General features: G+C 43.4%; 1 protein-coding gene across 14 annotated transcripts in view; it reads right to left on the bottom strand.

Annotated features, from left to right (window-relative positions):
- DAB1 (DAB adaptor protein 1) overlaps positions 1–27,005 on the bottom strand; it is a 418,512-nt gene that overhangs the window by 139,489 nt on the left and 252,018 nt on the right. For 2 of the 14 annotated variants that reach the window (XM_039555925.1, XM_039555924.1), the window contains exon 1: positions 7,626–7,886. The exons of the other annotated variants lie outside the window; for them this stretch is intronic. The gene's annotated coding sequence lies outside the window, so the exon portion shown is untranslated. Of the gene's footprint in view, positions 1–7,625; positions 7,887–27,005 lie in introns of those variants that run through there. 14 annotated transcript variants of the gene reach the window in all.

The raw sequence follows: 27,005 nt of genomic DNA, 5'->3' as shown, positions 1-27,005 counted from the left end.
GATTACTTCAGCAGCCACAAAGAAAAACCCCATTCATAAAATGATCTTTATTAAACTCACTGATTTTTTTTTTTACTGTTTTTAAACTTGAGCTAACTGCCAACATGCTGTGTGAAGTAGCACTTCCTGTTGATTTGTTTTGTATTAATTATAGCGCAATTAAAAGGGGAGTCTTTATTGCAAACAACTACCAGGTGTTTTAAAACCACAAACAGGGGCCACAACATTTCCAAGTGACACTCTCAGTGTTACTGTGGCACAATAAACACATTTTCAAATGTATGCACATTCACAGAAATAAAAACCCTAGCATGGGAAAACCTCCATTATGTTTAAAAAGCAGGGAAAATCCACCTGCTGGGAAGACCCTTGATATTTGTGGAACAGCTGCTAAAAGTTAAGACATGAGCACCTAACAGGTCATCTAATCTTGCCATTAAAAGGTCTGAATTTGCTAATAGGCCCTGGAGCTTGAAGAAAACTGACACAAGAGGCAGTAACAATAAAACTAAATTAACTGTGGTTTTTTTTACATAAATGAATGAAAGGGAAAATTGAAATACTAATAAAATACTTGCTGCACTGACTGTTGGGTGAACTGAAGAGCAGTACAATTTCCTGAGTATCAGCTGTGCTGCACTACAGTTTAGAAGTATTTTGCTTTTTTTCCTAATTACCTTTATGCTTGGCTTAACTAAGCATCTACTTGGAAATTCCTAAGCCTGGAATCCTCTACAGCACCAAGTTATCAGTGTGGCACATCCTCACTAACCTCAAGATCAAGGAAGCAGAGTCTCCTACCCCACCACAGCCACAAGCCAAATATGAGTGGTTAAGAAATATTTGGTTTGCAAAGGTTACACAAGGAAATCGAAAAACTTAAAGCAAAGTCTTCATGCTACTTGTTTATTAAAAATATCCTAAATACACAAAAAGCTTTACTTTCTCCCCATCAATCCTGACAGATACTACGAGAGAGAATTAAAGGAAAGGTATGAACTCAATGAGGGGTGAATTCAAGTGACCTAATCCACTTTAATCTGGCAAAAAGCACATGCCAGTTGAAGTGTTCTGGCCAGTGTCAGGCATAGACTGACAGGTCCTGGAAGGGCTATCACATCACTAACACTGTCTGCTCCTGCACGAGCACCGAGCCCTGCCTGCTCAGATCTCTTCATCCCAGCGTGATCTGAGGAAATACTGGAGGCACCTGAATAAATCCAGGGAAGGTTAAACAAGTTGAACTGCTCTTCTTCTTCGCTGTTTTAGCACAGTCTGTTGAGCTGCATCTCAAGTAACCAGGAACAGAAATGAAGCTTTTTTTTATGGTGTAAAAAAAGACCACCCACAAATCTTCCCTCAGTTACTTCAATTACTGAAAAAAAAAATATATATAATCCTTTAGGTTAAGAAACAACCAATATTGATGCCTGCTAAGTAACTGATCTATCAGTAGGGCAGAAGACAGTTATGTAAAAGGAAACTATGAAATGTGTATTGCATCAACCGGATTCCCAGTAATCCAAGTTCTCCAAGAATTCAAGAGCAAAGAACTGTGGTATGATCTTGAAATTCTGCAGACTCAAAACTTTCCTATGCTTCCCAAGAATAAACCTGTGCAGGTCAGAAAGTTCTTTTCCCAAACACAGACAGATAGATTGATAAGCTCTGGAGTGTATCTTGGGACCAACAGATTGATGGGTGCTACTACCTACAGAATAACACCAGGAAAGGGTTTTGCACACCTGGAATTGCTTTAAGAGGCCACAGCTGCAATGCCCAGATGCTGATCAGCTCCCAATGAGCTTCAAAACATGCTGTCCCCAACAAACATCCTCAGCAACTCTACAATCACCCACATCAAACCCCACCAGAATCCCTGTCACAGTGACAACAGAGATATTCATACTGCATTTTGCTAAAAAGCATTTTGGGGAGATTCCAGCTCCATCTTTAGCAATAAGGAGACTTTGTATAAGAGGACTCTTGATTATCCTCAGTACTAAACAACAGCCCATCACATTCAGGTATGAATAACTCTAGCAGCCTTAGTATTCTGTCTTGTCTTCCTCTTCACAAGTGTCCTCTAAATGTAATTTTCCAGTAAATACTCACTGAGGAAAAGCACCTCCTAAAACCACAGGGACATTGCCTAACATTTAAATCTGAAGTCTTTGCAAGACAGCAATATGCCTGCTAAAAGAAAACAAAACAGCAAGGCACACATGCATGATAGGATTATTTGATCCAATACAATATAAATTAGGTCAGACTCCTCTTTGGAGAATTCTGAGTCAAGAACTAGGTGGTCCACTAAATTTCTATTCATTTGCCTTCAGGCTTGGGGAATTGCAAAGACTCTCAAGAAACTGACGCTCCTCTACCCACAAGAGTAATCACTATTTGGTGGTGGGAGGGGTGGGGAGTCTCTCAGTGTAACTGCTTGACAATACCTGGAGACCTGAGAAATCTTTATATAGTAAAAAGGGCAGCAAATGAATATTTGCATATATATATATATATATATATATCTATCTCCATACACAGAGATACACAAAATTCAATACAGAAAATAACAGCGCCCTGGTTTTTTATGTTGTACGTATCATAAAATCATAGAACAGTTTGGGTTGAAAGGGACCTTAAAGCTCACCCAGTTTCAGTCCCTGCCATGGACAGGGACACTTCCCACTATCCCAGGTTGCTCCAGGCCCCATCCAACCTGGCCTTGGACACTTCCAGGGATGGGGCAGCCACAGCTTCTCTTCTTCCCTGTGCCAGCACCTCAGCACCCTCACAGGGAAGAATTTCTTCTGTATATCTTACATAAGAAAATATTCTTACCCTTAAGATATGAATACAAAACATAAGATACAAAATAAATAAAAAAGATAATATTAAAATACCCTTTAAAGAAGGGTAACCTCTGCATCCTCATTAAACCAAGAGTAATGGAATGACTCTCTGTAGAAAGTGCAAAGGATCACAGGCTGGAAAGTGCCTGGAGCCTGCTCCCCCAGCAGGCTTCTGCTCAGGAACACTGCATTTCCAAAAGCTCACTCACAGCCATCCTCCTCCCTGATTCCATAAGTAACTGAAGGAAATCTTCACGCCTCCAAGGGCCGTAAGTTCACGTCAACTGCTTCACATATCTAAGGAGAGGACTGAGCCAGAGCAAGATGTGACAAGCAGCCCTTCAGCAATGCTGCTGCTCCACTGTGGATGGATCTGGCCAGGACATGCAGCTGTCTGAAGGGCTGGGACTTGGACAGCTGCTTCCCCCACAGCTGGGGACACAGCAGCCTCTGCACCTGCACCGACACACTGGGGTCATCCCAGGGAACGAGCTTCACTCTCACCCTGCAAAAAGCAATATATTGATTCACAGACAAAAGCTGACAGGCCTTGCTCTGCTCTGGCTCTTCAATACAGCACCACCTTGAGAGAGATCCACCACTGCAAACAGGCTGTGCGGACCCCACTGCCACCAGCAAGGCTCACGCTGGTAGGTTCTGACAGAGGATTTGTGCATGTGGCTGAACCACTTAAATGAACAAAGTCGAGGACTTAGAACACTGCTTACACCTAGAACACATGAAAACGTGTTTGACAGCAGTGTAAGATCAAACACACAGATACAGGTACCTTTCCTGGAGCTCACAGTACCGGGTTCACTCACCTGCTCTAAGTTGTGACAATTCTGCTGCCTTGAAACAGAAATGGAAGATTGATTCATGGATGAAATTCTTAAACCACCACCATGAAATGTCATTTGGCTGCAGTTAGACTGGGTAAAAACTAGTGTTAAGGGCAAAATATAGAGCTGCAGGCTCTCTTTGTGACAAATCAAAGTCTGAAAATGAAAAGGTTTCAATCTGATTAATTACTTGGTTTAGACTATATGCTTTTCATTCTACTGTATCAAAATACTCCTAATAAAACAGTGCAGCTGATGAAGTCAAGCACTGCCTTACAAAGGCTGGCAAATTTGCAGAACAGCACTTGAGGTTCAGATTAGTAAAATCCTAATGAATATCTACTCTAATACCCATGTAATTGCAGGGAATGCATTTGCAAGTGGTACAATTAAAATAAAAATAAAGTAAAAGAAGGAAAAAAACCACTGGTACAATGGAAGTCCAGACTGATTTCAGTGTCAGTTTAAGAGACTGAAGTGCCATCCTGGAAGAATGAAGATCCCATTTAAAGGGATGCCAAGAAACAAAGAATCACAATAAAGATTTCCAATTCTTTCCCAGATCACAACATGCTTCCATCTTTCACTGTAAGTAACAATGCCAACAATTCTCAGTTTCATCACTTTTGTCCCAGACACCAAAATGGTTTCCATATGTTTGATTGCTAATGATTGCTTTATCCCAAGTGCTCATCTCTTCCTGAGCACTGCACAAGGAGCTGCCCAGCACAGGCTCCTGAAGACTTCCTTGGAGCTAAATAAATGTTGCTTTTGCACTACATGTTGCACCTCCTTCCGGGAGCCAGCACCTGGCATCTCCACACCTCATCTTCCTACCCATAAAAACAGGTTAGTGCAGGACTTATTTTATCTCCCAAAACCACCAGGCAAATAAATGCCTTAAAGACAGAGCTGGTGCTGTAAGAATGAAGCCACAGAAAGGCTGAAGGCAAGCACTGCTGAAATAACACCAAACAGAACAGGACATATGAGAGACCAAGTAATAATGTAGTTTTATTCCTAAGTAATTGGCTGAGCAAACGTATTGTGATCCAGCAGCTCTGATTCATTCTGCAAGAGTGCTTGGGTAGTGTTTATAAAAACCAAGTCATTACCTTGACTAAACATTGACTTGGACAGTTAACTTTAACCATCAAGACCTTGACTAAATATTGACTGGGAAAGTTAATTTGAACTATAACATCTAGAAAATCGTGTTCCTCTTTCCTAGTATTTGTTATCACTTCAAAATGCAAACAGGGCTGTAAAAATAGAGATTCTCCCACCTCACTGATATTTAGTTGCTGAGCTTGGCTGTTGCTAAATTCAACACAAATACCTTGAAAAAATTTGAAATATAAAATACTTTAGAGACAATGGGCCTGTTAGGGATGAGAGGAAATGGTCAATCTTCCTTTGCTTGACCAAGGACCCATCAAAAGTACTAAAAAAAAAGTATCACAAGGTTAATGTTTTAAATTTATTCTGATACATACATGCAGCAGTTCTACAAATTTTGCAAATTTTAAAAGCTGTGCCTTGCCCAAACAATCACACAGGCTGACCAACAGGAGAAGGGGTTCATTTTGATACCTCTACTTTTTAGTAGCAGCTACTTCAAGTCTACATCCTCCACTACTGGTTTCACTTCATCATGGGAGGCCATGGGTCAAAGGACATACACAGGGTATACACTGGCTGAGTTTAAAAAAAAAAAAAAAAGAAAAAGAAGAAAAATCAATTTCAATCCTCCTAAGATGAAACCACTGATGTGTGCAGTCACTAAGGTCCCAAAGGTAATCCTACAAGAAAACATGATGGTGTCCTCCATCACTGTGTCGAGATACTGTTAAAGTGCAGCAAAATCACCTATGAGGTAGAGTCCAAGATCAAAACACTCCAAACAATAAATCTGTATTTCTAGACCAGTGTGAGCAGTGCATTTTAGCTGTGTAATGACATAAAAAGGTAATGACAAAGGGGCAAGGAATCCTATGCTTCGGAAGGTGTTATGTATGTGGATAAAGAAATAAACAATGCTATGAATCCAGCACTAATTCCACCCACAGTTTCAGCTCAAGAGTTTGAAAGTCCCTTTTAGCTTCAAGCCTTGATTCCTTTTTTAATACATCAGCTGCCTTTAGCACATCCAATGAAAAACAGCTTAAGAGCAAATATAAAAGACATAAATCTCAGCTACGAGCGAAAATACCAAACTGGTGAAAACTTGCTCTTCCATTATTTTTGAGTATAGCAGTAAGGAACAGATTGATACTGGTGTTACAGGGGGTGAGGGTGGGGAATGAAAGAACAATAAACAATACAGTCATCAGTAGTTTAACACAGCGCTGCGTCTTGCAATGGAAACATACTGTGAAACAGCTTGCGAGATAAGCTTCGTCAACGATAAGTAATTTTTATTCCGTTTGAGTGGCTGAAAACAATAAACATGATTAAATGCTTCAGACATGCATTCAGAATTTAGACAAATGGCAAAGAGTTCCAAGGACTTTGCTTTTAAAACGACTTCGGGGAAAGACCTGGAAATTAACTTAACTGGTTTGAAACGTACAATGAAACAGAAGTTCGTCGGGAAATTAAAAACTTCCCATTCGTCTGCCAGCTCCACGACTCTCCAGCCCAGAAACCAGTTTTGTCATCTACCGTTCTTTACTATGATTATTGGTCCCAGTTTCCCACCTCACCATTTCGCCATTCATAGAGGCATTTCAAATGTGCCGGTCATGAACCTGAGCCTCCCTGCCGTGAAACACCCCGGAAAACACCAAAGGAAGAGGTGGCTCTGGGGAGTTCACAGTTCCCTGCTTGTCCTGCCGGCCCTTGTGGGCTCTGTCACCACTGTCCTGATCCAGCCTGGCAGCAGCTCCTGCGCCCACCTTCCTCCCACCGCCGGCAGCCCAGCAGCGCTCTGAACTTTCATTCCCGGCTGCCTGCTCCTGGTGACTCGGTGGCCGTGCACAACCCCGAGAAGAAAGCACTCCAAAACACGCAGATCGTGTGTGTGTGTGTGGGGGGGGGGGGGGGGGTGTCGGTTTTTTCCCTAAAGAAGGGGCTTGTAAGGGAGAGGCGCAGGAACCCGCAGCACCTCTAACGCAAGCGGTCACTCTGCACCCGCTCCCCTGCCCGCGCACCGCTGGCCAGCGCCGGGGGCTGCTGGCCGGGGGCCAGCGGGCGGTCCCCAGAGGGTCCCCGGCTGGTGAGGGCGAGCTCGCCCAGCGCCCTGCGCGTCCAGCGGCCCCTCCGCCCCGGGCGCCATTTCCCCGCCGCTCCTCAGCGCGGCGTCCCCCGGCCCTGCCGCACCTTCCCGGGCAGGGCAGCGACGGCGCAGCCGAGCCGCATCCCTGCCCGCGGCCGGCTCCCAGCCCTCGGCCGGCTCCCAGCCCTCGGCAGGCTCCCAGCCCGGCAGCGGGGGGCGCTTCCCGATGGGCGCTTCCAGCTGCGGGGCGGCAGCGGCCGAGGTTCCCGAGAGCGGTGCATCCCAGGGACCCCCGGCACGGCGGGGGCGGCCGGGGGGATTCCCGCAGCCGCATCACATCTGTGGGTCCCTCCTCGATTTTATTTTACTTGCCCCGCTGCGGGGGATGGCGAAAGCGCCCCCAGCCCTCTGCCCCAGGGCTCGGCTGGGTGTGGGGCAGCCCCGCACCGCGCTCCCCCCGAAGCCGGCAACTTCCCGCGACTCGCAGGGGATTCCAGCCCTTTCCCCGTCTCGGAGGGACGGGAGGGGGGGAAGGACGGCCAAAAAAAAAACTTCCTTCGGAGAAAAGCTGCCCTTCCGTGCCTGCTGCGGGGAAGGGGGTCCCCGCTCGCAGGAGGAGAGGCGCACCCCGCTGTGCCCCCGAACCCCGCACCTGCCGCCGCGCCGCCCTCAGGACCGGCCGCGCAGGGGAGAGGGGAGCGGCTCTCTCACCTGCCCCAGCGAGCCCTCTCCTCCTCGCATTCCTCTGCTCCCCATCGTGGGCGCAGCAGCTGCTGTTATTCCTTAGGATACACATGGCTCGTCCATGCTGGGAGAGCCGCCTTCCCGCGCCGCCTGCCCTCTCCGGCCCCGCCAGCGCGGCGCTGAGGCCAGAGGGAGGGGAAAAGGGAGGTGTGCGGCGGAGGAACGCTGCTGATGAGGGGTCGGTCTCCTCCTCCTTCTCCTCCTCTCCCAGGGCTGGGGGTCTCAGCGCCGCTGTGCAGCTGGGCAGGGAGAGGGGGACGGGCGAGGAGGGGGCTGGAGGGGCTGTCCCCGCTCGGGGCGGGGGCTGGGCGCGTCGGCTCGTCCGCAGCCTGTCATGGGCTCCGGGGCAGCCCCCGAGTGCGAGCAGAGCGGAGCGGCTGGAGAGCCCCCCGCCCCGCCCGCACCGCGCTCAAGCACGGCCGGGAGGAATCGGTACCAGGGGCTTCCCCGGGGCGGCCGAGCGCACGGAGGGCGGTCAGTGGGTCAGTCAGGGCGGGGGGTGGCCGCTGCCCACGCGTGGAGCCCGCACACGGCCCCGCGAACGCGGCTCCCCCCCGCACGGCCGCGGGGCTCCAGCCGGGCCGCGGGGCTCCAGCCGGGCCGGGGGCCCCGCCGCCACACCGCCACCAGTGTGCTGCTTTTCTCATGGCTTCTCGCAGTCACCCATGAAAATTTAATGAGGCATTTAGGGCTGTTACCTTCAGAGTCAATGGAGGAAGCATATTTAGCCTAATGCACTCGCTGCCGAGCCAATAGGTCTGTTGCAGGCGGATCAGAAGTCATGGAGAGACTCTCCTTTCAACACAAAATTCACGACCCATTAAACTTATTCTGTGATAACAGCTTCTTTACAAACGGAGACCCATAGAAAACAGAGGCTGTCATGCACTTCCCGAAAGGATTTACATACAGAGAGAAGTACATTTGCCAGGTTATTGCCATTTCACCAGTATTATCTCCAATCAATGCATAAAAGCAGCGCTGCTCTCGCTAACCGAGGTAAATGACTACAAGAAAAGCTTTTTGCAGCCTCTAGATAGATCTGATTCACCCCCCGGGGCTGAGTGGCCACGTCTCCCTCGGCTGACAGGGAAGAGGGCTCAGAGCATCACAGAGGATTGGATCTGATCCGGAATTACGAGCGAGATGTTCTGCAGGACACGCAGATACCCAACTGCTGATGTGCACTCCCCGGGATGACAGCCAGGGCGGGATCACCAGGATGCTCACAAGGTAGAAAGAAGTCTACAGGTTATTTTACCTCCGCCTGACAGGCAGGAGAGCTGAACCAATGTGGCAACACACTTAACAGGGCAGGGAGCAGAGGGAAAGGCTGAGCGAACAGATTGATTGAAAGTACATGCACAGATCTGGTAACATTCTCAAATATTATCAGTTTCATCTCCCTCAATTATTCTTTCTGCAGCACATTAGGTATTAAGCATAAAAGATAACGTCATGTAATAACCTTTACAATATAAAAAATTCAAAATTCAAGCCACATTTATAGAAGCAGTTGATGCAATGGAGCCTTTCGCTATAGACCTGTTGTCTTCATTTCAATTTATTACAGAAATGAAAGGTCAGATTCTCAATTGAACCTACTTATTCTAATGTGAATTTAAAAAAGTAAGTTCTAGTAGTTAACTTCATTGCAGCACAATTTCCTATGGGTGAGAATTTCACCATCTAGGAAGACAACTAAAGGAGAAATAAAGTAATTTTTTTCATTAGGAAATAATAGCATCCTTGAGGAGACATGCTTGTCTATATGTATTAGGTCCAATAAAATATTGGGGATCCTTAGTTTCCAAAAGGCAAGTTTTTTTGTTGGGGAAACAGTAAATGAGCTGCTCTTAGCCTTTGACCAAAGCACAATAAAATGAAGTTGCATTTATTGTGTTGCTGGCCTCACTGAGGTTCTAGAGTTTACAGGAGAGGTGCTGGCAGTTAACTAAGAAGAGGAGAACTTTGAGTAGTATAAAACTTCATTCCCATTTCTGAAATGCATGGATGCAAGTCACACTTCCTAATAATACTTTTTAAATATAAAAGACTACTAGCTCACAGCTTGTAATATGAATGCAAATGAACTTGTAATTATACTATGCAATTTTCTACTTTAGAAAAAAAAACAACTATGAAAATAGAACAGACCTGAAGAGCAATATGCACTGCAGTCCTTCATTGTGTTCCTTCATTATGCAGGAGTTGCCATAAGCAATCTGCTCTGGTTTAATGTAAAGTATTTTTTAGGCCATAACTTTGCAACACAAAGTCTCACATGAGAACATGTATTTGGTCACACTTCCTCCTCTCTGCTGAAAAACATGACCCAGAAGCCAAGGAGCAAAAAATCTGGTGTGAAGATTGACACCTTCCATTTGTGTTTATTGTAAGGCTTATTTAAAGTCATCATTCCTGTATTCTCCTTTCTGATGATGCACTGTGCCATCACCAATTATGTGATAAACCATTCAGAGTTATATAGTAAGATCTGTAGGCCAAAGATATCATTTCCACTGAACAGCTGGAGGAGCTGAAGATAAAAACCTAAAAGTGTAGCTCTCAACTATTTTTCCAATAGTCACTTCTGCAGCTCTCAGTCACTTATTACTTGCTAAAACAACTAGAGGGAAAGTAGGATCACCTGGGCTCCTGACTAGATTTGTAGTAACAGGACAATGATTAGAAACTATTTCTGTACACATCAGTTGAGAGAAGGATGAATTCAATGTTACAATCAAGAGCACTGTACAAATTTTTAAAAGAGTTGCCTCAAAACAACATTAAAATACCCACTACTGATACCTGTAGACCTGGATTCTACGTAATTTGTTATACTACCCAATTTCAATAAGCACTGCAGTTGTTAGTAAACCACTGCACCCCGCAGAGCAAAAATGTTTACCTGCAAAGAAGAGATAATTTGCAGGATAATTATTGACAGTGAATTCACTGATAACTCACAGTCAAGGTCTCTGACTCCCTAGGAAAAGAGTAATCAAAAAACTTCCCAGTTTCACCTCAGAGGCAAGTTAGTCAGCATCAGTGTTGTCCAGCTGCAAGCCTGTATGTTTCTCTAGTGAAATGCTAAGGCAGAATGCACACTGTAAAACCAGCATCATCCTGCAAAAATGGCAAATCATGGGCCAAAAACTCCGTAGGGTTGTTGTCAGTGCACATGTGGAACAGCCAGTAGCATTAATGAGAACTGGGCATTCCCTGAGATGGAATACAGGCCTTACCTTCATTAAATTAATTAATGTATCTCAAGCTGTGCTGATTATAAAGGGCTACCAAATAATGGTACAGAGAAATTTTGAGGGCTGTTTGAGAAGGAGCTTTTGGCGGTGCTTTCAAAGAATCTAGAACTTCAAGATACACAATGTTACACTTGGCTGGATTCAAGTGGGATTTTTGGAGGGGGCATTCAAGATCTGAAAAGAGAATCAGCCATTATTTCTATAACATCTTACTAAAATACAGCACAACGTGCAAACCCATCCCTTGCCAAGTGAGCTCTCAAGATGTCAGCCTTCTCACAAAACCCCTCTTCACATTTAACTGATCTATATTGTAGCCCACAGCAAGATCATCTTGATCACTCTGGAGATACTCTACGTGAATAGTTCCTCACACAATAGTGATTTCAGTTTAATAAGTTCCTCTAAGGCAATTAGGCACTGACTGAAAATAGTATCTGCTGCATTATCAGTAACTATGGTAGCCCATCTCTTATAGCTGTAGCCACACAGTGAGCTCCTTCAGCCATTCAGCAGGAGAATTAATCATGATTTGATACTCATCCTCAGTTTTCTCAAATGCAAAGAAACTCAGCTCTCTTATTCCACTGAAGATCTATTTAGATACTTCCCCAAAGAGACCTCAGGTGACTGAACAGAATATGTTGCTGAACACTGCTCTTGTCCACCAAAAAGATCTGTGTAGAAAAATTGTGGTGGCTCTTCATGAAAAATGGGGAGCTGCTCTATTTTCTGTCAGTGACATATCCGGAAGAGGTTATGATAATTCTTGCCCACACAGTGCAATCTGGTGGAAAAGCATTATCCCAAAAAATCCCTGACATCTCTCTATGAAAAGCCAGCACGTGGAAATAGTAAAAATGGAATTAAGTCCTGAATGTTCCAGAAATTCATCACTGGTTTCTGAAGGTAGATCTTCTACTGTATTGTGGTTTGGTCACAGGGGGACTCTTCCTTTCATGCATCCCAACAGAGATTGCACAGTCTTGTAGTTACACATGCAAAAAGGGGTTCAGATCCCAGCTTTGTCACTGACCTTGGATAAGTCAACCTATACTCATTTTATGTCCATCTCTACCACGCCTATGTCAGAGGCCTCCTATGAGAATTTCTCCAGGAATGCTTGGAAAGACCCCAGAGACAGGCAAGGACAAACATAAAGCCTAATCATTGTTATATATGTGGCCATTCATTCCATTTTGAGCTCTGGGAGGAAAAACAGAAACAGGATCTTGTCATTCTGTCTGGTAGCCCCTGTTATTTTCCTTCACATACTCAAAATATTACCAAACTAACCCTACTGCTAACACTTTCCTCAGCTGCAAATGAGCAGCTCCAACAAATAGTCCAAGACCGCCCCTCCAAAACCAATTTATCTTGTAGTAGATGGCAGCCTGTCCTGCCAAATAATGGAATTTGTGAAAGCACTGGAGATTATGAACCACATTATTTCCCAGATGCCCATGAAAGAGACTGAGATTCTCCAAGAACAGCGATCAACTTCTTCACAAATCCAAACTGCTTCATATTTCAAATCCTTTTTGGCAAGGTGCATTTCCTTTCACAGCCAATTAACTGCAAACTAATTTAGAGAGGGTTTGCTTTTGCAAACATAAGTGTCAGGTTCCAACAGAGAACATGTTGCTAAGAGTATGATATATGCACACATTCTGAGTTCTGTTGTTCTCTCATTCCCCCCAGACACCACTGATGATCCACACAGAGACACCTCAGAATTGAATAAACTCCTTTCTGAGAGAACTTCACAGGTGAAGAAAATTTTCAGCATCCTGTACATCCTGAAAGCCCACATGTTCTGCATTGCCTTGCAAAGTGCTCACACGAGCTTAAACACACATAAACTGACAGCCAAGGGTACCCACTAGGGAAAATATATTTCTACTATGAAAGTACAGAATATCTGCTTCACAGAGAATTCCAAAATTTGTCTTTACTCTGGATTAGAGAGTAAAAGGGGCTTTGAAAACTTTAAACTCTCCACCTCTCCAGTAAGAAAGCTTATTGCAGCTTGTTCTTAAGATTTTGTCTATTTTAACAAGCAGCCAACACATTTAAGCTCTCTGATTTGGACAATACTGCAGCTTCTTTTTACTAAGTACATCTTTATCTTCATTATTTATTCATTTTTAGATGTAGCTTTACAACTGAAAACTTCAGACTCAGAAGTTCTCAAAGATCTTGGCTGTTGTCATATTCCATGATTTTGACAGCAAAAGATCCACTTGCCATTGTAAAAATCATTTTTTGTTAAAAAGAGACAGATGAACATGATATTTAGAGCTGCATTCCCCTCAATTTCTGCCAAAATAACAGGTATTCAGGAGACAGCAATTGTGTGGAGTGAATGTCCTCAACAAGTAAGGTTGTTTTTCATTTCCTCTTATGTCACATTACATTTTCCTCTTTATATTTCCTTTTAAATATTTAGACAGAGCAGAGAGTTTTAAACGTGTCATTGACACAAATAAATGTTTAGGCAGTCAGTCTACCTTGGGTTCAGCTCTTGTCAGATCTGATAAGTTAAATATCACTGGATCTGGCCAGTAATTGGATGGAAGACCTCTGAGGAAAACTCAAGTGCTGAAGCAAGCGCCACTGGTTACTCAGTAGGTGTTTTTTTAACCTCAGACTCATCCTGAAATATGCCCTCAGCATGGTATTATGAGCACTAGCTGAAAAAGGCATTTTCAAGTAAGATTTAATGTGTTATTTCTGTTAGGTACTAGAAAGGATTCCTGACACCTTCCTTTGAAAGTTGCTTAGCCCACTTTTGAGCTGGTTGAGCCCACTGCTACATAAAGCTGTATCTGAAAGTATGAAATCAATTTTTCATCATTTTCCTTTTAATAATAATACATTTTTAAAACCTCTTGTTTAAATAGTAACTTATACATTTCTTTGCCTTTAATGCATAATTCCTGACCTTTTCCTTCACCTTCTCATTATGTCTCTGAGTCCAGCTCATGGACATCCCTGCCCATGGCAGGGGAGTTGGAACAAGGTGATCTTTAAGGTCTTTTCCAACCCAAACCATTCTCTGGATACCAAAGCATATATGTTTCCTTTTGCCATTTCAGAACCAACACCAGTATTTCCAAGCTGGGATATAATCCCCTTTTAACAGCTGCTGATTATTGACTCTTTTGATTATTGACTGCTTCTTGATGACTTTACAAGAGCACATGGTGACAGGACAAAGGGGGATGGCTTCAAACTGCCAGAGGACAGGGTTAGATGGGATATTAGGAAAAAATGCTTCCCTGTGAGGGTGGGGAGGCCCTGGCACAGGTTGCCCAGAGAAGCTGTGGCTGCCCCATCCCTGGAAGTGTTCAAGGCCAGGCTGGATGGAGCTTGGAGCAACCTGGGACAGTGGAAGGTGTCCCTGCCCATGGCAGGGCGGTTGGAACTTTCAGGCTGTGGGATACATTTGGGCCAAGGACTGAGGAATTCTGTGGGGCTGCTTCACTTGCTGATGAACCCAGGACTTCCACACACATGGCTCAACAGTAACAAGTGCCAGTTCCAGTACAAGATCTCAGCACTTCTGGGACCCCTGAAAAGCACCATGAAATTAATGTCCAGGTAAAACCACTCCTGGGATGCCAATTTTGCCCTTGTCCAGCATGGAGGCTGGACCCTGGAGCTCCCAATCCCCAGGCACTCCACACAGTGAGGCTCTGCACAAGTCTGGAAGCCTCAGCTCCAGGCAGCATGCCAGAGTTCAGCCAAACATATTTGCCTAAGTTGATATTTCTGTAATACATTTCAAAACATGACAAATCATTACTTTCTGATGTTTGTTTGCTATTCATGGTTTTTTTTTCTCTTTACGCTTTCCAGGCAGGAATGGAAATTGCGAGTGCCACCATAGCAACTCAATGCAATAATATAAATCTTCAAACAATTTAAATGAAGGATGTTTGAAGTATTTTTATTTTGTAATAAATTTATAGGTGTCAATTAGATCAGGGCTTCCTTTCTAAAGGGGTTTTGCTGTTTATCTAAAAAGACAATCCTTCACTTGAAAGAGTTCATAACGTTAGCCTGAGACAAAACACTGAGGTTTAAAAGAATATCTCAAATACATTCTATTTATTTATATTAGAAAACTACTCACTGGAACTCAGTGGAGTTTAGGTTCCTAAATCTCTATGTCTTTTTTCATTTCTGGCTTTCTTATTCACATTTAATAGGAAATTATGACAGAACCAAGACAGAATCTATACAACCCAGCTATGGAGTCCTCATCCACTGCCACAAAACCAGGACAATTTCGAAGATTGTTAACAAATGGGATTTTTAAGAGACTGGCTGTTGTCATATGCTTATGGTTCCCCTTGAGACTACACAGCATATTCACAGAAGAGATTATAGTTTTTCAGATATGTGGTTCCTGTGGCTAAGCTGATATTTCTCCACATCAAGGTAACACTCAACAAATTGGGGAATACAGTGGCACCCCTTCAACTCAACATGAGGGCCAAGTTCCAGTTTTAGATGCTAAACACACATCATGGCAGGCTGACCTTCACGTGTACTGTGCATTGAAGACTGAATCTCTATGCCAACCTCTAACAAAACTGCCCAAACCAGCAGCATCAGGATCCAGAGAAGTTACATGGAATCAAGGTTACACACAGAATAAAAAAGAAATCTGAGGTATTGTTAAGCCAAATAACTTGTTCCGTTCTGATTCCTTCATTTCTTATCAACATCTGCCTAAGTGTATCTCCTTTACAATGAGTTTGTTTCCTCAACATAAAAATAAATTTGTAGAAGAACACCAAGATGCTTCCAGAGCAGGGAAAATCCATATTGTTTAAAAACCAAGGCTTTTGATACTAAATATTTTTCACTCAGGACTTAAATATATCGTAGACATGGTCTTTAGCAAGGAAAAGAAGTCCAAATTAGATTAAATAGCTAATGAGTTACAAAGACCTATAGCAGCCGAGTACTTATGTTCTGCTGAAATACAAGTCTTGGGGAGTGACAAATGTCAATAAATAACACAGCTCAGGAGTGGGTGGTATGCAAGACTCGATCCATCTGGCCTGTTGATGAGGAAGGAGGAGAGCTGTAAATGCATGGCTCCGGAATGTGACCAGGAGCACATATGCCAGGACGAGAAAATGGGAGTGTGCAGCAGCTCCCCCAGCCTCGTGCCCTCGTGGTAACCCCAAATCTGTGGGAACGTATGCTCCAGCCCTGCCTGGCGCTGTCCATATTTGTGCTCGGGACGCAATCCCCCTGAATCCAACTGGGACTGGGTCAAGTGCAGTTCCTGGGAAAATCTGCTGAAATTAAAGAGAAGTTGCTAACATTTGTATGCAGGCAGCGATAAATCCACCCTCCCACTTTTGCTACTCTGGGAACATCTTCCTTTCCTGGTCCACAGGGGGTTTTGCAGCCTCCCTGACACACCTACTCCCTGCTCTGCCTCTGCCACAGTCTGGGAAGTGAATCCTCCTGCTATAAAACACTGATTTGCTACACCTCCCGAAGCTGAGCTTAGGAAGCATGGCTTTTATATGTGTTTTGATGAGCCATCAACTATTTTAGATACTATTCATGCTCACCAACAGATTCTGAAATGAAACAAAATCTGCCTCTCATCACATGCACAACAGGATATAACAGATGTCACAGAGAAACCAAGTAATAGCAGTTTTCATGGTTGGATTCAACAATTACTTCTGCACTCCACTCTGCGGCCTCTGCCATAAAGCCCAATAAAAATGAGACACCTGCCCCCAGGAGTCCAGTGTAAACTTGTATAAACAAAGTGTGGCAAGGCCCAAGCCTGAAAAGCATCCAGATACACATTTTTCACACTGAAACCCACCCAAGTTAGGTTATACCTAATCTTGAATGCCCTGTGTCCTGTTGGAGCAAAGGAGGACGTACACTGCTGGAGAAAGAACAAACTCGCTGTCTCTTCTGGGAAGAACAAAGAATACTGTGCTCTTGTTTGCACTACAATCCCACTGTCCTCAGTAGTATTTGCTGTCAGGAATGGTACCCTCTTGGAAATTCCACCACTGACCACTTGCAGCCACTGTGAACACACTGTAAACCCCCCCCCTTTCTTACAAAACAACAGCACTTGGCAGCTCCTTGCCGAACCCTCTCTAGATGAAAAGTCCAATGAGGATCCTTTTCTTCGGCTCATTGCACAGGAGTTGTACATGGCTTTTCCGTCCCTGTGTAATTTTCTCCTGCAATGTGTACTCAAGGTTAAAATGCTGTCCTTTCTCCTTGGTGATATCTGTCACTGAACTATCAAAGTGTGCCTGTTAGAGAGCCTGCCAAGTGGAGGGCTGAGTGATGCAAAGACAGACCTTTGATGCACATTGTGACCTTAGTGCATTCCCTTTAAACTGAAAAAAAAAACTGAAAAGAGCCTCTTCTCTTTCCCATTTGGGGGCAGAAGGACATTAAGTAGCACTTTGGGTGCAGTAGCCCTCACATTTATTGCAATTATTACAGCACCGAGAGGCTCCAGCCGAGCCCGCAATCCCTTTATGATGAGCAGTGTAAGACATAAAGCAAGGGAAAAGCCTTATCTCAGAAATGCATAAACCAAACACAGCTAAAAAGGCTGCTACGAAAAAATCCTCACCCCTGTTTCCATCATGAGGAATAGGCATAAGTGAGCTTTTCTCCAAAATCCCAGTGAAATCTGTGACAGAGGCAGGGGGAAGGAGCCAGGTCCCTGCTAGGCTGACACCTCCACTTCCCAACTTCACACCTATGACAATTCCTCATCTCCCAGGTTCTGCAGCTCTTTTACATCCTGCAGGGCCTTTGAGGAGACTTGTAAAGCAGTAAATCAACATTTACAAAGCTAATTGCGTACACAGGCCTTCTGGGGATAATGGCATTGTGTTAGTTTGTATTTACCACAAAACAAGGACAGAGAAGAAAACCACAGGTTTTGTACAGCACCAATGTTACCTGCAGGAAATGTTCAGGCCATGCATCTGGCATCATTTCCAACTTCTGTTTTCTCCCCGTTTTGCATATCCAGCTGGGAATGTCCATTTTACTATCTGTTCACCTGGCCCAGTGCTTGGATACACACTGTGATTTAAACATCACCACAAAAAAGAGCATTAAATCTCAAACATGACTTAGAGCACGGATTAACAACAATCATATGGGAACTATCTCATTTTAGCTAAAAGGGAGTAGGATTAAATGCAATTAAGAGCTCCCAATGATGTAATGAAACCAACTGAAAAAAAAAGTCAAGGCAAGTGGGCAAGAAGCAATCACTTTTCTGTCTAGGAACAGTAAAATAATGACAGTCTGATTGTTCATAGGGTCGCCAGGGCCAAAATGTGCAGAATGACCTTCATTAAGTCATACTTTGTACTTTTGCTGGGGGACTGTTGCATCTGCTCCTTTCGATTTGGCTTGTCTGAGTAACAAAGCTCCCAGCGATCATCTAAACCTCATTTGGAGCACCTGTGAACAATTCATTATATTAATATAACAGCAGGGGAGGAGTGCAGATACTAATAAATAGGTTGTCGAGCAGCTCTTGCTGCCAAGGTTGCTTTACCCAGCAAGGAAATGTCCCCTCCACCCAAAAGCTGTGGAACTGCACGGAGACGCTGGGCTGGGTTGTACCACGACGCGTCAGAACACACATCTGGTGCTAGAGAAGCATGTAAATTAATTTTGCCTTTCAAAACAGTTGACAAATGTGTGTCTAAATACTTCTGAGGGACTGCAGCAGGATTTGAAACAGTTTGTTCTCAGTTAACATAGAACAAATGTTCTCTGGCTAAAGGTGGCTACGAAAGGCATTTGGTAACGATTTGTACCAGCTGGGCTCCTCATTACTTTGAATAGATTTGTGTAAATCAGCACATAAAAATAAGCAAGTGGTCAATGCCTTTAATTGCATTTGGATGTGCTGTAGTAGTAGCAAATATCAGAACTTTTGCATTTGTCCTCACATTCTGCAGTTCTAGAAAATAGATTTTTTTTTTTTTTAATAGAAAGAGCAGCAAAAAGATTTTGCTGTTAACATCTATTTGGTCTGGTTTCACTTAGTCACATTTTGCAAATGTCAGTGAAAAGCAAAGGTCAAATGGGAAAAAAACAGTATGCTATGGATCAGTACAATTACAGAGTGCAGAGTAGCATAGGGTTATGGAATCAGCTTAGGAGGAAAACATATCTGCAGTGTTGGATAGACACAGGGCAAAATCCTGCCCATGGACCAGCACAGCTATCATCTCCAAGTAGCAGGAAAAATATACTGTATATGTTACTGTACTTTAAGGTGTTTTTCCAGAGAAACAGAGAAGAATATCAGGTTTTCAATTCATTGCTTCCCTCTTTTTAATATTTGGACAGCTTTGGAACAGCCTTGGTTTTGACCAGTTTGCAGGCCAGAGCATCCTCGTTGCAACCATCCCTGGAAGTGGAAGTTGTCTAACCCAGTATGCATTAGGTACCTAAAAACCTTTGTATCTCTCTCTTGTATTATCTTTTGTCCCTGTTATTCTGCTGAGTATGTGAGCTGCCCAGAGAAGCTGTGGGTGCCCTTGGATCCCTGGAAGTGTTCAAGGCCAGGCTGGACAGGGCTTGGAGGAATCTGGGATAGTGGAACGCGTCCCTGCCCATGGCAGGGGCCTGGAACTGGATGAGCTTTAAAATCCCTCCCAAATCAGACCAGTCTGGGATTTTGTGATGATTCTAAAGCACACTCAAATCACTTGAAAGGAATGTGAGGTTAATAATTATAAAGTATTCTGCCCTTATAGACTTGGTAGAATGTTTGCAACTATAGTTCTGGAAGGCACACAAAATCCACGCTGTGGTGTCTCTGACAGTTGAACTGGAATAGACATTGCCCCGCTCTCATCCCTTTATATAAAGAAGTGAAAATTATAAAAGGAAGGATGCCACATATATCAACAGCCAGAAGGAAGAACATTTTAAACACAGAATTTAATACAATCAATAAACTTTATATCAATATAACAGAGTCAACAACATAACTCTCATAACATCACAACCTCACATTTTCTGTATCACCGTTGACGTGCATTAAAGATTATTTCTTTCAGCCAATTTTCTCTTCACAGCACAATCTTTTTATCCTGTAAATACATTTGTTGGTTTCTCAACATCCAATTACACATGTACAGAAAAGCCATAAAGATATCCAAGTTATACATTTTAATTTTGATGAATTATTTTAAACTTAGCAGCCATAAAGTATCTACTATTACCTCTTTGCTGGCATTGATTTAGCAAAAATTGGTAATTGTCATGCTGCTTGTGGAGTATCAAATATAAACATTTTCACATTTACTATGAAATCCTCTCCAGCAACATGAAATTGAAGGATAGACAAAAGTGCTGTTATGGAAAACCAAGCTAATTTTTATCATTTTTTTCTGCAAAGGATGATCATTTGAAACCTTTGAGCTGAAAGGAATCACAGGGCACAAGCAAGCTGAGGGATTTTCAGTAATTGTATCTTTCACATTTATCTTCTGCATAGCTAGCTATGAAATAAATACTGCATGTGAGCAAGTGTAAAAATGTACTTGAGGTACTTCTGTTAGATGGAATCTCATCCTCCTGAAATTGCCTTTCCCATGAAAGATGCCCAGTGACAACCAGCAGTTTAACTAGCTGGGGATATATACAGTCAGTTACCCCTCAGCCTTAAACTGTTATCTGATTTGTCCCATAAAGCAAAATATATGAGGGACATGATCCAGCGTGGGGATAATGTACAATAAACATAACTTACACCGCAGGAAAATAAGTTCCTGTTGGACCATCTCACAACAGGATCAGCTGTGGAAGAATCCACCCAATCTGTCCAAAATGTTTTCTTGTTTTTATTCCTTTTTCCCATAAGCATAATTAAACCCAGTGGGTTTGGCCAGATAGCTCTGTGATAGCTTTTAAATTACTTACTCTAGTGAAGCCTGCCAAAAGTTCTATTTCCTCCCCTTTTGAAAGTACAATGTGCATTATTTGCTGCAGTGGCAAGGCAGTACAATCACGCTGTTCTTTTCTCAGCCCTTCCCTCTCAATCTTTACAGAGCATTTATTCGCCACTGTCTTTTTAGGTTTCTTCTCAGAACAAGAGAAGCTGTGATTGATGAAGGGTGGAATGTACTCAAATGACTTTCAAAAATCATGAAGTTAAAAGCCATCAGGACTTCTGAATAATAGTTCCTAAATATGTTTACATTTTAACAGGAATTATTAACTTACATCTCGATTAGAAGATAAAAGGAAAAAATACTACTTTATAGGACATTTTTTAGTTATTTACTTTCTCAATGAAGGCAGACACTGTCAAGTCTTAGCCATGTCCTGGAGTTATGTAATTTTGTACATATTAATCATCACTTGAGATGTTCTGCATCCCTTTAAAGCTGTAAGTATTTGGACAGAACATCTTCACATCGCCTACATTCTCAAATAATGACTATAAGTTCAAATGCAGAGGTTCTGGGGTGACTTTCTTCACCTAAACTTGTGCTTGCATCGAGGAATTTTGAATATGTAACCCACACACTGTGAAAAAGTACAGAAGTTGTGGCTTTAAGACCCACTCTTTGTCCCATTAGATACTGGATAAAACAGGTCAGGAAGACCTGTGCCTGGAGGAATCATCATCCAAATAGTTACTATTCTTGGGCTGGAAGGGAGCCTGGGACATGTATTTTGAGAGCAACAAGTGTATTTTTCTAAGTTGTGGCTTCTGAATGAAGAAAAAGAGCATTATGAGGTGATGAGATGAGAAGAAAAGGAGATGAGGGAGGGAAGCCTGGCCGGGAACAGCAGGGAGAGGAAGGCACACCTGTGGGAAAGCTGGAATGGGGATGCAGTGCTGGAGGGACACAGGGAGTCAGAGCAAGGACAGGTCCCACACAGCTTCTGTGGGTGGGCAAACATCAACTCCAGCAGCAGTTTTTGCACAGGCAGGTCTATGAACAACAAATTCACTATTGTTCTAAACACCAAGGCTATCCAAACCAGCTTTTGATTCTGACCACGGTCCTGATTTACACCATTCATGGGGTCTCAAAGCTCTATGGTTTGTTAGCATTAGCAGACTTTTTCTGAAGAGCACAAAAAACCAAAAAAAAAAACCCAAAAAAACCCCATAGGAAATTGGAAGAATTTGGCCATAAATGGGTTTGTAGGAAAGTAACTCCCTTAAGCTTTCCCAAGCTTCCCCTTATTGTCGTGAGTTCACTGCAAACACACTCTGAAATTTCATCTATTCTCATTGACCATTTCCCTCCGGCTTTCTTGTGTTGTGTTTATTTTTATTATTTCTTAATTAGATTACAAGCACTTTCTACAGAAGCAGCAAAACACTGCCTCTGGTTCCTGGTAACAGTACATTTTAAATGTATATTAACTCAATGTTTTAATTTCAAGCTGAACACAAATTAAATTAATCTTTCAACAGAGACAGTAACTTGTCATTTTCCTCAGTGCTTTGTCTCATGCAAAATTTGTTCAATATTTAAAACGCCATTTTTAAACAAAATTGGTCACTGACTTCAGAACAAGCCTTGTTGTCTTGTGTTATTCCAGGTCTGTAATTGGTGGAGGGATGTCATCAAAACAGTTTTATCGTTTTCCAGTCACTGCTCTTGCTACAGCCTCACATGAAGTCTTGCAAGAGCTTGGAAAGAACACTGTACCTTTCTGGTGTCGCACTGCCTCACTGCTGGCTGGGACCACTGTCTTCTCATCAAGGTACTGACAAACATATTACTGACTTCCCTTAGTTAAAAAGCTTTCACCACAAAAATTTGTTCCCTGACGAAGAGCTGTGGGGGTGACTAGTTTTGGCAAATCATTCTTTCTCACACTGCAGCAATTGCCAGAAGAAAACGATGGAGGAGGGAGGGAGCACTGCTGGCAAACACAGGGATCCTGATCTCTTGCTGTTTGGCCAGTGACCTCTCTGTGCCCAGGGAGGTGTCCCTGATCCCTGTGGGACTCGGCCCCTCACAGGCCTGGAAAAGGGCAATCAGTGCCAATTGCTCATTAACCTTCCCCACTGCTGGAAATCTACTGGCAGGGAAAACATCTTTATGAGAGCAGAGCCAAGGAAATGGAGGTGTAGGGAGTGGTGGGAAGGATCACGCATCTTCATCATCAAGAAACTAAATTAAAGGAAGGGCGGATGTTACAGGATTTTAGTTTTTCCAATAGCATCACAAAAATAACATATTCAGCACAAAAATAACACATTTTCCACAGGACCTATTGACCCCCAAGACCAGAGTCCCTTTCTCCTGACAGTTAAATGATGAAGAAATTTCTCTTTCTTATCTTTTAAGTCATTACTTGTTTGCTGTTCAGGACAGCTCTGAACAATTTCAGCCAGCACTGCCTGGAAAGGTTTGCTGTGACACCTGATACTTGGTGTCAGCTCTGTGGGGAGAGAACAGAAGCAACCAGTTTTTCTCAGAGGTTTTCTATGTCCTGAGTCCTTAAAAATAATGTTAACTGTGAAGCTTAAATCAGCACTGTCGGGGGCACCCCGTGTTCCTCCTAACAGGGCAGCCCAGGGCTGCCAGAGGTATTACACTGCTCTATTGAAGCCTGCTGTGAGGTGGAAATACTGCCCTGGAGTTCATGACTTTGTAGCTGTAAAAAAAAAAGACACTACTATCAGATCTTATTATACCACCTCATGCACAGCTCAGTGGAAAGGGAAAATCCAATACGGGACTCTGTGGACCAAGAAATCCTAGGAAAGGTATTTGTGGAGGAAGAAAAAAAAAAAAAAAACAACAACAAAAAGCAAAACCCAAACAAGGTGGGAAGAGCAGGTTTAACTTTCCATCTGCACAGTATGGACACCCCCACAGAAAACTGAAGAGTTTACATCCTTACGATCTTCGTGTGACTGACACAATAACTAATTTCCCTCAGGCTTGCCCTCCCTACAGGCTTTTAGCTGTGCATGTTAACCAGCACAACGTGGTTCATTAAGAACACTGCATTTGTTGGAGGCTGTGGAGAAATCAGTTTGCCTAAAACAGTTTTTGCAAAGATTTCACACATCCGGGATAAAAATTTTCTGATCAAAATATATGAAAGAGACTGAGATAAGAGAACCCCAGGTTTAATAAGCTCACGCCCTCACTAATTCAAGTATTCCATCTCTCATTCCCCAGCCCTTCAGCTCAATGAATATTTATTGTTACAAAGTGGAAGGGCTTTAAACAGGAGAGATCAAAAGCCACAGAACAAACCTGCAGCCTCGTGGCTGAATCCCCTTCCACAGATGTGCAGGAGAACAGGTCAAAACCCCTCTCCCAGTTCTGTGCCCACCCAGCTTCCCCAGGGATGCTGCTCCCTGTGGCACCTCACAGGCCTTTGGAGAGCTGGGAATGGGAGAGAGCTTCTGATTCTTGGTCATTCCACCTGCTCTTACTCAGTTTTTGTGGTGTTATTAGCCAACATTTGCATTTTCAGAGCTGCACGTCTGCCCTTGACACTCACCTCCCCATGCTACCAGGCTTGGTAGGAACATTGCAAGTATTCCCTCTCCTTTCCCTTGATGGTGTTTCCCATTGAAGGGGATGTTTCAGAGGTGCTCACTGTACACAGGACACCAATGTCAATATTATCTCAGGTTATTTTTATGTTTGCTCTGAGTGGTAGTGTTGCCAGGAAAGCCATCAAGCAGGATTTCACACCTAATTACAGCCCGGGAATGAAGTTTGATGACTTGCAGAAAATATCAGGAGATTGATCTGCTACTGAAGAAATAAGGCCTGGTTCTAACAACTGTTAGAAATGAAACTAAGCATTCACTTTCCAGGACACATTTGATTTAATTTTAACACAGACCTATGAGTGACACTATAAACGCTGCATTTGTTAAAATATTAATACAAATATCTACGCATAAGGAAGAAATAATTGGGTGGTGGCTTTACCTTCTGGCAGAGGGAAAAAAGCTCATTTAAAATAATTCTATTACTTCCCCCAGACAGGCCTTGTAGGTTAGTTACAAGGAACTCATAGGTCACACAAAAGTGCAATGATAAAAAATGCAGGTACTGTGAAACATTTATAAAGTGAAAGTATGAGGGAGTATGTAGTTCAGAATCTGAAATGACATTTTGGCATGGAACAGATCTCCCACAGGGCAGTTTTGAAACTTGCAGAAATTCTTAAAATGACATCTTTCAAAATGAACAAACATCAAATGCGCTGAAGTTGTTACCTCAAAGTGCTTCACTGATAAGTCAGGCTGGGAATATGCTAAAAATAAAGCTGCCCAGTTCTACAGCTGCCAAGAGCAGCATGCCAGGAGCTGTGACTCCGGTGAGTGCTGCCCACACTGTCCCTGCTCCAGCTGGGATTGACTCACGTTTATTTGGACAGACAGGAGGAGCACAACAGGGAAACGCATCCATAGAGGAGAGGGAAAGGCCGGGATACACCATGGATGCACCGTGGAGAGGCACAGGCACTGACACGAGCCAGCACAAGCCACCCACAGGTGAGCTCTGACCCCAAACAACTCCCAGAAGGTGACAAGAGTGGTGTCTCTGCCCTGCGATTGCCAGGACAGCACACACCTGTTTTATGTGCTTAGTGACACAAAAAGCTCTCTCAAAATGCTAAATTTATACTACTGAGCTTCTTTAGTTTAAAGAGAAAACAAGAGGGCAGAAAATGAATGGTATGATGCAGGCATTTATCCGTTTATTTAATAAATTCTGTGGAATTAGGAAAAACCCAACTGTTAAAAGGGAAATTCCTTTTTTGTGCGATGCATAATTAACCCATGGACCCCTCTTCCCCAGCCCTTGTTATACATTAAAGCATAGCAGGACAATATGGATTTGCTACTGTTCTTAGGTTTGCTATGGTTCTTTTCTCTCCTCAAAATGGAAAACCTGGGGTGCCAACCATAATGTGACAGGAGTCTGCCACTTACAGGTACGGTACTTCACAGGAAGTTCCTCTAGCTGAATGAGAGTTCCCAGCCATTCACCAAAACAGAAGAAAAGAATAAATGTTCCATTGCTTTCGCCCACCACTGATCTTCCTTTAAATGCACAGATGCTTTTGCATTAATTTCCTTAACTGCTAAAGATACAAGCAGAATTCTGCCTTCTTTCCCCAAATGGGAGGTTTACAGAAAAGAAGACCTCTAAACTCCAGCAGACTGGAGTAATGCTTTGCATGCAATTCACTATTACAAACTTGTAGAAACACTTCTGTCATTTTTTGCCCCTGATTCTGAGAAAAGCTGAGTTACATCGCTGCATCCACATCAATCCCTTCTCCATCACCAGAGGTGCTATCCATGATGATCTGTTGGCACTGTGATCATTCAGTTATTCCATCTGGTTCTGCTACAGGAATTTGGGTTGATTTAAACGTGTAAGTAGCAGTTGAGGGGTTTTTTCCCTCCTCTGTGCACTTCCATAAATCCATGTTAGTAAGCAACCCTGCACTCTTCCCCTTGCGCTTTGCTCTGCCACACAGCAAAGGAAAAGGAACCAAAACCTCACACAAAAACCTGGAATAGTCTCTTGTCCACAGAGAGGGGAAAAGAGGCCCAGACCTTTGGGAACTTCTTTCCCACACCATTTCCATTCAGCCCACCTGACACGGATTTTCGTGTCAGGGTTGCAAGGCTGGTTATACCCGCAGAGGCCACGAGGGCTATTCCTGACCAAGCAGCTCTGCAGGAGTATTTCCCCTGCAATCCCAGCCTGCATTCACTGCATTCAGGAGTATTTCCCCTGCAATCCCATCCAAGACTGTCTCTGAAGGAAGAGATTGCTCATTCCCTTACAGACTGTTCCAGGCACTCGGCATTATGGAATACAAGCTTTCCACAAGGGTTTATTAACCTCTGCAGAAGAGAGCATGTTATTCCATTTTGTAGACAAGAAGCCAATAAAAAGGTTGATTTAGGCATTCAAAATCAGTGCCTAGCTCTTAAGTGTGTAATCCAAAGCACAAAGGGCTAGAGTTTACAAAGAAAAGGTCATAAATATTTTAGGGGACTTCCTACTAC

The sequence above is a fragment of the Corvus cornix genome, chromosome 8, assembly GCF_000738735.6.
Source record: "Corvus cornix cornix isolate S_Up_H32 chromosome 8, ASM73873v5, whole genome shotgun sequence".
NCBI lineage: Eukaryota > Metazoa > Chordata > Aves > Passeriformes > Corvidae > Corvus > Corvus cornix.
Note: the sequence above shows the minus strand (reverse complement) of the source record. Positions and strands in the feature narration are given on the sequence as shown.